The sequence below is a fragment of the Lagopus leucura genome, unplaced genomic scaffold (assembly GCF_019238085.1).
Source record: "Lagopus leucura isolate 7727_CA_CO unplaced genomic scaffold, USGS_WTPT01 Super-Scaffold_100001, whole genome shotgun sequence".
Classification (NCBI taxonomy): domain Eukaryota; kingdom Metazoa; phylum Chordata; class Aves; order Galliformes; family Phasianidae; genus Lagopus; species Lagopus leucura.
In genome coordinates, this window is record NW_024962262.1 from 30,117,703 (window position 1) to 30,127,640 (window position 9,938).

A 9,938-nucleotide genomic window follows, 5' to 3' on the forward strand; every position below is an offset into this window, starting at 1 on the left:
TCCTTCTTTATACAAATTGTTAAGATCAAAAATTATAAGATCCAGAAAAATCTTTCAGTTTGGCAATGAATAACCAGTAACTTCTCCCAGATCATAGCTGTTCTATCAATTATGCATACATCTGACAACATTTTTGAAGGGAGAGTGATCCTACTTGAACAGAGTTGTTGGACCATATGACCTCTGAAAGTCCCTTCCAACTTCAATTGTTCCGTGATTATGTGATTTCCCTGCCACAGAACAGAGCATTTGTTCCTGTGATGAGTTAGCCTTAGCCAAAAGCCAAATACATACTAATACCCACCCAAATACATACTAATTCTCAGATGGGTATGGGGAAAAAATATCATGAGAAAGGTCATAAGTCAAGATAAAGACAGTCAGTAAGTTCCAAGACAGACTTGAATTGGGGAGGAAATAAGTTATTTTTCATTTAAAATAGATTCTGGTAGCACAGGTGACTGGAGAAGAAGGAGGACATACATAACCATTGTCTCTCTTCTATTATTTGTCTTGCTTGTCTGCTCTGTAGATGTTCTTCTACAGGCAGAAGTTCTTCAGGAGAAGATATACATCAGGACAGGGTTTCAAGGAGCTGCAGTTCATCTGGGAAATATCCAACTGCTCCAACCTGGGTCCTCCATGAGTGTAGTGGTCATTCTCATGATCTTCATACATCTGCAGTTCAGACAAACTGAAAAAAAAAAAGTTCAGATCACGACCACTAAAGTGGGCTGCAGAGAATATCTGTTCTGGTGTCATGAGCATATTCTATTCCTCCTCTGAGCTTTGTGCCCCCTTAGTTACTTTTCATACTTTTATTTGTATTTTTATTTATTTATTTATTTATTTTCATATAGAATTGTTAGAGCTGAAAGGAACCCTTAAAAGTCACCACGGACATCTACAGCTAGATCATGTTAACTTGTTTCAAAGTCTCTGAACTAGCATGAATTAGGCCCATGTTGCTTACAGGTGCTGAGAAAATAAGGCTAAGGAATCCACTCATTCTGAAAAATAATGACGTAATTTGAACAGTATGTATTTGAACAGTGTTACTTCCATGAGCATTTTCTGGCTTTGCCTTGTAAATTAAGTCAATTCCTGAAAAATAAATATATGACAATCCAATATTATTACTAGTTTTTACATCTTCATAAATACATATTTTTTTTGTAATACAGCATATTTTCTGCACTGTTGAACTACATTCGTCCTAATGGGATAGGCTTCTTTTGGATTTATACGTTTACTTGAGTGGGTGGCTTGCTTGCTTGTAAAAGAGTTTTGTGAATCAGGAAGCAGGAAAATCTCATATCCACAAAAATGTGTTAACAGAAAAATTGTTAATTTTCAAGCATAACCATCAGTAGCTATTCAGGGATGTGCTTTATCAGTGGTGGAACTGTGAACAGTTTGTTGCTCTGCGGTGAGGCACTTTGCCTCCCTGGAATGAAAAGCAGCTTCAGGAGCCAGAACATCAGCTGGTGTGAACACATGAATGATGCTGAAGTTATTTATTCTGCTTCCCAATGTTCCCTTTTATTCTTTATTCAGTGGTGTGAGTCATCATACTCACACAAACCTAGCATGGCTAATGTTATTCAAGATGCTTTCTGCAAATGTGGAGAGCCCTCCCTGTTCTCTTTGAGATTCCTTTCATTCTCTGTCTGTGTTGTGTATTGCCCTTCCTTACATGTTTCCTCTAGGCTGCTAGGCTCAGCTATGTCTTGCAGTGTTATCTATGTCCTATATCCATCGTGGGGTAGCCCCTGACCTTTCCTCACAGAGGTGACCTCAGAGCTTCACCTTTGCCATCATTTTGACTCAGTTGCGGTCCATATTGTTCCATAGAATAGAATAGAACTTTGCATGAAAAAGAGATCTTTACATCTAAAATTTGAATTGATCTTACTTACATACAAAATCTTAATTCACTACTTTCTGTTTCTGCCAGAATGGCATTGCAAGTGGGTTGGTGTTACGAGTTCAAGTCCTGAAAATAGTATGATAGTGTACATAGTATAGCACTCTGACAGCTGGGAGACTTATTTAGACCTCATTATGATCACTTTCATTATACCATACAGTCACCCTATTTTTGTAGGAAGGGAAGAACAAATCTTTTTATATCACATTCACATTTTCAGTTCTTTAGATAGTGGACATTTGTGGGTTTAAAATGTATGCAGTATTTATGTTTGTTTCCTAAAACTAAGTCATACACATAGCTTTATTAAGCTAAAATCAAATAAAAAGGAAAATGTACCACGATTGTCAAAGCTGTCTTAATTTGCAGGATTGTACTTGAATACTGAGTCAGAGACTCCATATTTAGAAAACCGTAAAGAATAATGAAAAAAAATACATACTGCATTACTGTTCATGCAGAACTAAGGAGAAGTAAAGGCTCTCTGCAGTTTTCACTTCACTGAATTTTATGTTTCACATTTGATTCATTGGAAGTGCTTTGGCAAGTCCCGTTCAAAGAACTGCCTTCAATCACTTCAAACAGGAAAGTTCCTCCAGCCCAAAGGCCCTTGACATTTCACAGGGGCAGTATACTAGCTGAGTTTTCTGCCACCACTGATCTCCACACCTCTTACTGAATGATTTGTAAAGAGTGAGAGAAAACAGATTACACATCCTGGCTTAATGGATGGACATAGTTTACCCGTTTCATAGATTTGTCAAAGGGACAAGCAGAGGACAGCTTTAAAATAAATCATCAGGCCTCAAGTATAAAACTTACACTACCTCAGCATAACAAAGAAACACAAACTGAATCTTCTCAGAGTGCTGAATTTTTAGGAATAAAACTTCAAGAATGTAAGTTTTAATTTAACACATTACTTAAAATCGTTAAAATGTAAAGCCCACTTGGGAAATTGCTGTAGTTTCTATATCTGTCCAATTCCATACAGATCAGCCTGCAGTACTGGGACTTCACAGTTGCATAAAGAGAAGAGAATTTACTTTGTTTTCAGGTTTATCCAATCTTTGTAACAGGCAAATAAGGCCAGTGCTTGCTAAAAGTAATTTTTTCACTAAGCCTATGTCTCTTATGAAAGATCTCAACTTTAAGCATTAAACAGTGTATAGAGGTGCAGGGTGGGGAAAGAGGAGGAATAAACAAATCAAAAAAAGACAACAACAACAAAAAAAATGAGCTATTTTGGAATTTTTTGTTCTAATATATTTATTACTACTGTTACAATAAAAGCTTCTTAATACTATTATTATTAAAAAGTTATTTACACTTTAACCAAAAAGGACTTCTACTAAGTATATTTCATCAAATAATTAACAAAATAATTAAAGAAAATAGTCTCTACAGTGTGTGGTCAGTGAGCTCCAGATGGGGTCCTAGGTCAGAGTTCTTTGCTTCAACAAAAATTTCCAAACACTTATGGCTAAAATTTCATTTTCAAAGGTCTTAGGAATAAATATATTTATTTCAAAGGTTTAGGTCTACTGCAGTGTCAACGGTTTACGGGCTGGTTCAGCTCAGTTCTGTGACTAGCAGGGCGGAGGGATTTCACAAAATCCATGCCTCCGGAAAAAGGGAAACAGGGGACCCCAAAATAATTAAAAACAGCAACAACAATCTGAGGAGAAATAAACTAATTTACTAAATATAGTATTGGAATGCAAGATAACTATGATATAATGCAAGATAACACTATGATATAATATAATTAGAATTGAAGCCAATCAATCAAATATAATGAGAGTGTATCTGAAAGGTGGAAAGGCCTCACCATAAAGCTGAGGTGAGATGCGCAGTCCAGTTGAGCAGCAGGGAGGAGAGCTTGACGAAGAAGAGCGCATCAGGTGACCTTGCCAGGAATTATATCTCCTCTCTGACCGCAAAGCCCTCTGGGGTATGTAGTTCTTCTTCTCTTCCAGACAGGTGCCTGGAACTGGAGCATCAACACCATAACTCCCAGTACACTACGTGATGTTACAATTTGGAATACTGATAACCAAAAATCATAAAACCATGACAGGCAGGAACTTTCAAAGACCTACAGAAGATTTTAGGAAGAAAATCTATTGAACCTGTATTTAATTGAAAAGTAGGTAATTTGAATTCAATCTAAACAAGAGTAAGTTAATACATTTGATATATATTTTTATAAAATCTGAACACTAATACTTAAAGGAATGGCAGTAATTGAAAATTAAAGATTAAGAAAACATAGTTAATATTGGAAGCTTCACATTTTTTTGAAGATTATGGTAGTGAAGACAGAAAGGGAAGATGAACACTCCAGAAATTAAAGATGTATTGCTGAAAATCATTAGCAAAGTCTTATGTAAGTAAAATTAATAGTTCTTCTCAACTTTCAACTTAGTGTCTTGCCTGATCTTTGCATTCCTTTAATTCTGAGCACTTTCTGTTCAGTTTATGTTTTGTGTAACATCCATTGCTACACAAATTTTGCCATTTATTATTGTACAGTTTTATTTCTATTACATTTCTCATTCCTGCTGCAAAATATTTATTTTTTCATTGTATTTAGATTTTTCTTGTTATTTTTACTATTTCTCATTAGTTTGCTTTTCTAAAGAAGCATGGCTTATACTATACTTTTTGAACAGTCTCCGTGCCTCAAATCAGTAACTTTGGAATTTGATGGCTCATTAACCAAAACTGATCTAACTTTAGATGTCTTCTTGATACTGCATTTTCCAACTGGTTTGGGGAAGTTGAGGGCAGAAATCCAAATCCATGTATGTCAAATGAAAAGCTTTCACAAATGAACCTCATTCTGAGAAGGAGTAGCCAAAGACTGGTGCTACTGCTGGCCAGCCCATTGTACATTGTAACTTGCCTTCCCAAGCATGTGAGGAATGTGCATGGCAGCTCTAAACATTAGCAAGAAGAGGATATATGTCAGTGATCTGTAGGAAATTGAGTGGCTACTTTAGTTTCCTCACTCATCAGCTTTTCTCTCCTCTTCCTCACTTACCCCTGAAGTTAAGCTGAGCCAAAAACTTAAACTCTGCAAAAAGCTGTTACAGTGTTCTAGCTGTTGGATTCATTCCTGACATATGTGATCATTTTAATACAGTCGAACAGGTTAGGAGACAGAGCTCCATTCCTCCATTATGAACAGGATATATTCTCAACTATTGAATGCTTTTAGAGAATGAATAGTCCTAAATTATTATATAGGAGAAGCCAAGACACTAGTCCAGTTTCTTAAAGCAGGAATATTTATATTTCTGTGTTTTTATTGTACTGCAAACAACTTAATACGGTGTTTACTTCAATTTACTATTAGTGATTAATATTACTGATTCCAAACAATTAAACAAAGCCCCAGAACTGATTTAGATTAGAAATGTAGAATTTCTAAGTCATCTGTTGCAACAGTTGAAGTACAGCAGTAAGAGAATGTTCATGTGCTAGGCATGCTGTACATGCACATAAATGCTTCAAGGTGCTATTTGACTAAAGCATGTGCAGCATAAGAAGTAGCTAGCAAGAACTCCAGGAAACAATGTATTCTATAAATTCAGAAACTTATAAATTCAATGAAGAATAAAACTAAGAAAGAACAAGGAACGGTTAACCAAGAAGTAAACAGGAATGGGACATCTATTAAGGGAATTAGAAGCATTGGATAGTCTGTAAACCCCAGAGTACTCAGAGAGGAAATGGAAAATTTGCACCACAAAGTAGGAAATTGTTGTGTCTCTCTGATCCGGAGTTCCTTTGTTTTCTTAATGTTGCCTACTATAGCAAAAGTGTAGAAAAAAATGCTGGTTCATAGTGAATTCTGCCTGAGCCTGGACACAAGGATTTCTCACAGACTCAACTGAGATACAGACAACTTTGTCTGGATAGATGTGAAAGAACTGGCGAAGTTTCAAGTCAACAGAAAAGGAGCCACTGAGTTTTGGTGTCAATGTTGTTCTCTTCCAAAGAGATGGAGTTAGAAATAAAATGCGATTACAATTTTGACTGCTAGAAGAGAATTTAAGAGAAAATTATATGTAGTTTGGTGATGCTTACAGCCTTTAGTGCTCCTTTCTTTCTTACCATGTTTCCCAAAAAATTATGTGATGTCAGTATAATTTGAACAGAGACCACCTAGATCTATTTAAACAATGAGGATGTTCTTGTCAAACAACACTGAAAGACAAGGAATTGATAACAAAGAGCAGAAAGTGTAATATCTGAAGAAATTATTTCTCGGTTGATTATTAATTCACAATTTTATTTATTTATTTATTTATTTATTTATATTTTTATTTTATTTTAATTCTGAGCACTTTCTCTAAAATTCCTACTCTTCCTATCCTCCTTTCACAACTCTGCAATAACCAACATTCTATTTTTCCTATCCTGTTTTCTAATAATCTAAACCCTACTATAATATAAGTGTCTACAAGACTGCATTCATTTACTTCTTAGCCATTCCTCATGTTGTTATTGAGTTCACAGTTCCAAATCAAATAAATATATATTTTTTAAGTTTATGTTTTTGATATTCTACTTGATTGTGAGATGATCACTGTCAAAAAAGTTCTTCATCATAATAAGATTGATGAAAGTGTCAAGAATGAGAACTGTTTTAATTTACTTCTTTTATAACTGTGAAGACCAATACTCTTCCCTAAACTGTGTATTTGTGTTTAATTTATTTACACTTAAATCTGAATGCATATTTTTAGTTGGCATAAATTTCAAACATTTTTCAAGCTCTGATTTGTGAAAACACTTTTGATACCAGCTTCCTAGAGTAGAAACAATAAGTTATCTAATTCTTGCCAAGAACTCATAAGTAGTATAGAAAAATTACTGCATGAACAACAAGTAAGTTAAAGATATCTATTATTTAATTGCAAGTGAATATGTATTTTGTATTTAAAAATTAATATGGATTTTAAAACAAAACAAAACAGACAAAAAAAGCCTTTTCATTACACTGCCACCAGCTAAACAAAGTTCTCATTTTATCTGTGGCAACAAAGACAACTACTACCATCAGTAAATTACATGCCTACAGTTTGTAAAATGCTAATTCCTATACTCTTTAAAACATGGCTCTTTAAAAAGAGAGTCATTTTCCTCTTCATAGATCAAAAGAGCAGGAAATAACATATTGAATTTCAAATACCTTTCAACATGAATGTGAGTAACAAGTCATGAAGTAACAGCTTTATTGAGTTGCTGTTATTATAATTACACTGTTTACACATTGAACTGAATTGCCTCCTGTATAATTCCATCAAAACAACTATAGCTGAATCTAGTTTCCTTGCAGACTCAAAACTAGCCAAAGATCCTTTAAATGATGTTTTCCAACTGTCGCTTAGTCTATAAAGAAATTAGGAAAAAACTACACCACAGTTTAGCTAGAAACTTATATGCCACTTTGGCAAGTGTAGGAGACACTGAGAACTAAGACATTCTTCTTGTCAATAAGCACTGAGACAAAGGGGGGATTGAGAGCAGAGATCATTGTATAATGATCTCACCATGACCATAGTTTAAATTTTTGGTTTTTGTATGCCTGAAAGAGAACACTTCTGCCTAAGAAACAATTTCAGAGAGCAATATTTTTGAATAAGATAGATTATATAAGCTCTGCCCTTTTATTTTTTATTTTATTTTATTTTATTTTATTTTATTTTATTTTTCCTTAAAACTTTACTCTCAAAACCACAGAAATAAACTGAAATGTGAGTAGTCTGTCACATGAACACTGAATCACAATCTACAGAAATACTGTTCTGTCATTTGACAAAATAACTGAGAATCTTAGCTACATTTTAATTAAAGTTTGGGAATTTATCAATTTATCAAGCTGTTTTTTCACTTGCTTAGTAAATACATTTTTAAATTGAGATTTCCAGAATATAAAAGTGACTTACTTTCAGATTTACTTTCCTTTTCTGCAATTAGACTGTAGAAAATCCTCTTTTGTACTTGTAGGAGAAAAAAAAAAAAATATATATATATATATATATATATGTTGCAACGTAGTCCTTGGTTTGTAATGACGTTGCTATTATTTGTCTACTTTTTATTTTTTTAAATCCTTTTTTAATCATCTTTCTCATTGTCTGTCATGAGTTGTTGATTTTGTAGCTATGGAGTTGTAAAACATCGTTATGTAAATGTTTCCTTATCTTCGAAAGAATCAGACCTCTGCTAAGAACTCAGGCTCTACTGTGCACTACTCTGCAGATCTGAGACAGGATTTGACAGGATCTCAGACAGGATTTGAATGCTTGATATCTGTCCTTTGGGAAGTTTGATTACCTTGAATTGAGACATTAGGTTTGATTTCTCTTGAACTTGATTTAAAAAATGACATAGAGCAGCTCTTCAATAAAGTTATGTCTGGTAGTGCTTGCCTAGGAAAATTCTACTCTAAATTCCTTAAGTTTTGCAGTGCAAAGTTTGCCAGCCTTCATATGCAGCCATGGTGGGAAAGAGAATCATATCTAATCATTTGAGTTGGAAGGAAACTTTAAACATCATCTAGTCCAACTCTCCTGCAATGGACAGGAACGTGTACATCTAGATCAGGTTATTCAGAACTTGGTCCAGACTTATCTTGAATGTCTCCGAGGATGAGGCATCCACTACCTCTCAGAGAAACATGTTGCAATCCCTCACCACCCTCACTGTAAAAAATGCTTTCCTTATATCCAATCTAAATCTCAGCTCTTTTTCTTTGAAACAATTTCCCATTCTCCTATCAAACAGAACAGGGTTTAAACATCCTGTTGAGCAGGTCTACCTGTACAACAGGCTGTGCTGAATCCAGCAATCAGATTTCTCATGCAAGGCATGGACTTCAACTGCTGAAGGCTGAGAAATGCATGTTACTCTGTTGAAATTATTCTTGAGGCTAAAAGCCATGTTTCAGGCATTGTTCAAAAGTTTACTACATTTAAAATCAAGAGGAGAAAGGATGTCATAAGAAGGCAGATCTTCAGCCTTGCTCAACTCATTATTTTACTTTTTTTGACTCACTCTTTAGAAACTGAATAGCTTGAGATGGAGAAAAATGACTGTTGGCAACTAATTTAGTTTGATCTTTCTAGTCCTTATTAGCGCTACAGTTCCTTGCTTGACAGGGTAACAAGCAACTTATATTCTCCCTTAATTCATTCAAAGTCATGTTAGCCTTAGAGACATTTATCTGAAGTGAGTGAGCTGGGAAAAAAAAAGACATTTTTCCCTTTGTATAACAGAATAAAGCTATGGTGTTTACTCTGGTGCGGCCTATCCCTCTTATAGATTTTAAAAGAAAAGAATAATATGTCAAATTCATCTGGAGGAGTCAGCCAAATCAGATAATTGCCATAAAATCTATTTTCAGGGCCTGATTTTTTTTTTTACCATTAGCAGTTCTTAAGCTATTCATTAAAAAAAAAAACACTACTGAGGGGAAAATAAAAAATCAAATTGAACTCTGTTGTTTTGACAGTTACCACTAGAGTTTTAATTGCATCCTCAGAGAATATAATTATTTAGATTTTTTGCATTAATAGATGTTAGGCAGAATTATTAAGAATTTGCATTAATTAACATCAAGCTTTTAACATTTTTAATATATGACTGTGGAAAGAGAGAGAAGTCATTTTAAGGCCAGGATTTGGTGGCTTAATTTATTTTGGGCATATGGGAAGTGAACAGATTTAAAAATGGCAAAAACAGTACAGGAAGTATGAGGGCTGCTCCAAAAATAATGCCTTCCATTTTCCTGTGTTCACCCATTACGTCACAGGTGGATGTTGGTTGTATGGTGGTACAGGATGAACCTTCTTGTCAATACTTCATTAACTGCCGTGTGACAGATGGCAGCACAAGGGTGTGAGAATCCTTCTTAGTTTTTTTTGGCTCAAAGCTTGCTTCCTGAAGTTTTTCTTGTGATAAGACTCTGAGTGACTTGTCAAGGAGGCAGCTG